We start from the raw sequence: 4275 nt of genomic DNA on the forward strand, positions 1-4275 counted from the left end.
ACTGATCAGTGGTTGCACAATAGGTGCCATACCCGGCCGACTATAGCGCGGCTCGGTAGAGTAAAATAGATACATATATATGATGCATGCTGGACTCGTTGGAATCATATTTTGAACCTTTCGGAGTGACGTAAGGTCGGTATCCTTCGTACACGTTATTAGGATTAACTCTTCATCAAGAATCTTATAAGAATCAGGAACTACCAACAACATTGATAATATAAGAATAAGAGAAGTAACATCAATATCAATCGTTTCATAAGAAGGGCAGCAATGTAAGTACTGCTAGCTTCTAAGAGTAGAGTATCTTTGGGAGTTCGTTCATTACATTATGTACAATTGGAGTCGTGCAAAAGAATGAAGGGGATAGCCTCACATACCTTGTATATACTGCCCAACCTCAAGCTATGCAAATGTCACGACTCCTTAGTCTACAATAAGAGAAATGACACTATCATTATCGTTTAAGCGTCGTAACTATTATGTATCGACCGCAACCTATTTTACGATGAAACGGACAGCACCTCCCCTATTTATATGACTTCCCACAAGTCAATACAATCACCAAACAGCCCAAACAACATCATTAATAATCATATTGAGCCTCCAAAACAGTCCACCAACTAACAACATTACTACCAAGCCTTTCGATATATATTTCACAAGTTCTAGCTTCAATGACTTAGCTGCAACTTGGATAATCTTAAATATATATAGAGTAAGAGGTTCCTTACCTTTAAACAGAAAGAACAACTCCAATTTGACCTTAATTTTCCACGAAATATCCCTTCAATTCTGCCACAAGAACAAGGAAGCAAAACTAGCAATTAATTCGGGTTTTTCGGCACTAGAATTACTTTAGAAGACTTGAAATCACCTAGGGTTGATATTAAAAACTTGAAGGTGTATTTACAGAACATAAAGCACTTACAACACCCTCCCACACGAGCTGGAACAACACAAAAATCAGCAACAACAAGAAGAACAAGAAACTTACTAGCGCCACGGGATTCCCGACACTTGATTTGTGTTGTTTGCCCTTTGTTTGGGTCTTGGATCATGAGAGAACCTTGAGAGAGTGTTTTTAGGGTTCTAAGGTCTGAATATACTGAAAATAATGACTTAAAACGGGGTTGAGGTATCTTATATATATCCATATGTCTTAAACCGCCTTTGTGGGCCCCATAGAGAGCAGCTTGGCGCACTCTCGCGAAAACGCGAATATCTCTCTATTCCGAGATCGTATCGACGAACGGTTTAATGCGTTGGAAACTAGACTCATAGATCTTCAATTTGATAGGTAGATCACCCCATAATTCCAAGCACATTGGGAGTAAAATGCAGTAACAGCTAACCTAAAGTTTAAGTTAAATTATAAACCTAAGTTGCGACAACTTTTATCGACTTTTGTTTCATAACTTGCTTGACTTCAAAACTTATGATAAGGATATTATATGATTTAAATACATTAAAACATTACCTCTTGGGACAGTTAATCACCTCTAGTGTTACCCGAAAATACGGGTTACAACATCCTTGATTAGCTTAACTTCAAATACTTGTTAACCACTCTTATACACCCTTGTATCGTTTAAGACCAATAGGATTAACTTCTTATCATCTCAAAGATAATCTCTTCTTGGATTTACGTCTACTAACTAACGACATGATCTAAGGTACACGAATTTGGGTCGTAACAGACCACTCTTAGAATCGTGCCAATAAAGCCTGAACTTTTATTACATATTATTGCATACGTTCTTCTTTGGTGTCAAAAATTCTGTAGACCTGATTCACCACCAACTGTGAATCACATTTGATTTCGATAACTTCGGAGTCAAGTCCCCGGGCCAATTCGAGCCCTACAATCAAGGCTTCGTACTCTACTTCATTGTTAGTTAAAGGAATCGTTCTGATGGCTTGCCTTAAAGTTTCCCCCGAAGGTGTGACAAGACTATTCCGAGCCCATACCCTTTTACGTTTGAAGCTCCGTCTATAAATAAGGTCCAAACTCCCGATGTCGATTATGACACCATTATTGCCTTTTTGGCTGCTAGAGGTAATTGTTCCAGACTGAAATCGGCCATGAAGTCAACCAAGACTTGCGACTTAATTGCAGTCCTCGGTTTATATTCTATATCCAATTCGCTAATTTAGATGGCCCATTTGGCCAATCAACCCGAGAGCTCAGGTTTGTAGAGGATATTCCTCAGAGGAAAAGTAGTCACCACAGCTATCGAGTAGCATTAGAAGTAGGGCCTCAGCTTTCGGGCGGCGGCTACGAGAGCTAAGGCCAGCTTTTCCACATGTGGGTAGCGAGTTTCTGAATTTTGCTAACGTAATAAACGGGAGACTACGTACCTTCGACTTCTCGGACTAAAACTGCACTTACTGTAACTTCAGAAACCGCGAGGTAGACTAGCAACGTTTTACCTTCTTTTGGTTTTGAGAGCAACGGAGGGCTTGACAACTATTTCTTCAATTCTTTCAAGGCTTGCTGACACTCCGGTGTCCACTTGAAATTGTTTTTCTTTTTGAGTAGTGCGAAGAAGCGATGACATATTTCTGAAGAATGGGAAATGAAACTGCTCAAAGCTTCCAATCTCCCTGTGAACCTCTGGACTTTTTTTACGTTAGACAATTGATCCGGGATGTCCTCTATGGCATTGATTTTATCAGGATTTACCTCAATTCCCCTTTGTGAGACTAGAAATCCTAGGAACTTACCTGAACTGACCCCGAACGCACACTTATTGGGGTTAAGCTTCATATTGTGCTCCCTCAGGATGTCAAATGTTTCTTGCAAATGCTTCAGGTGGTCACCTGTATTCAAAGACTTAATGAGCATATCGTCTATATATACTTACATAGTATTTCCTATTTGTTTTTAGAACTTGTTATTCATCAGCAGTTGATAATTGGCTCCGGTATTTTTTAACCCGATGGGCATTACGTTGTAACAATATGTACCGGAATTTTTTTATAAATGAAGTCTTTTCCTGGACTTCTGGGTTCATCTTGATTTGATTGTACCCAAAATAAGCATCAAGGAAACTCATTAACTCATGCCCGGCCGTGGCGTCAATCATTTGATCGATACTTGGCAATGGGAATGAGTCTTTTGGGCACGCTTTATTAAGATCCTTATAATCGACGCACATGCAAAATTTATTATTTTTCTTAGGAACTACTACTACATTATCTAGCCAGTCCAGATATCTTAGCTCTCGGATTGAACCAATCTTAAGCAAACAGGTTACCTCTTCTTTGACAATTTATTCCTTGATTCAGCAATAAGGCGCTTCTTTTTCCTTACCGGAAGCATGTTGGGATCCAAGTTTAACTTGTGTTCGGCTATCTCTGTCGGGATTCCTGTCATATCCTCGTGCGACCATGCAAAACAATCGGTGTTAATTTTAAGGAATTCAATAAAAGCAGTCATGCGCTCTGGGTCCAGTCCTATTACAAATGGAATTTCCTCTCTAGGAATTCTTCGAACAACGCAACCTGCTCCAGTTCCTCTATCGTGGACTTTGTCGTGTCCGTCTCTTCTGGTACTTCAAAATACCTCGGTACCTGATATTGTTCTGACTCTTTTGTCCCCGGGTTATCTTCCTCTGGTTCAGGGGCAGGTGCCGATTCCAGTAATTTCTATGCCGCACGTTCCGTTCCTTTGCTACTGGAGACCGAAATTGTACTCATCTCCCTTGCTGCCGGTTGATCACCCCTTATCTGTTTGATCCCCTCGGGTGTGGGAAACTTTAACAATTGGTGATATATTGAAGGCACATCTTTCATCTCGTGCAACCATGGTCTTCCCAAGATGATGTTATACACTATATCTTCATCTACCACTTCGAAGAGAGTTGTCTTCATTACTCCCTCAGCGTTCGTGAGCAGCAAAATTTCTCCCCGGGTTGTCACGCTTGCAAGTTTGAATCCACCGAGGAGTTTCGTTGTCGGGATAATGCTTCCGGTGAGTTTAGGTTGCTCCTGTACTCTCCATTATATGATATTAGCTGAACTTCCTGGATCCACTAAAATACATATAATTTTAAAATCTAACACATTTAAAGAAATTACTAGTGCGTCATTATGCGGTAGCAGTAATCCATCCGCATCTTCATCCGTAAATATGATATTGTCTTCTCGGAGCCTTTTATTATGAATAATCGAAACTTTTGTATTCTTTGCTACCGAAAAGGAGACCCCGTTAATTTCATTTCCTCTGAAGATTATGTTAATCGTTTGGCGTGGGGGTTCTTCTCATGCTCT

The sequence above is a fragment of the Nicotiana tomentosiformis genome, chromosome 5 (assembly GCF_000390325.3).
Source record: "Nicotiana tomentosiformis chromosome 5, ASM39032v3, whole genome shotgun sequence".
NCBI lineage: Eukaryota > Viridiplantae > Streptophyta > Magnoliopsida > Solanales > Solanaceae > Nicotiana > Nicotiana tomentosiformis.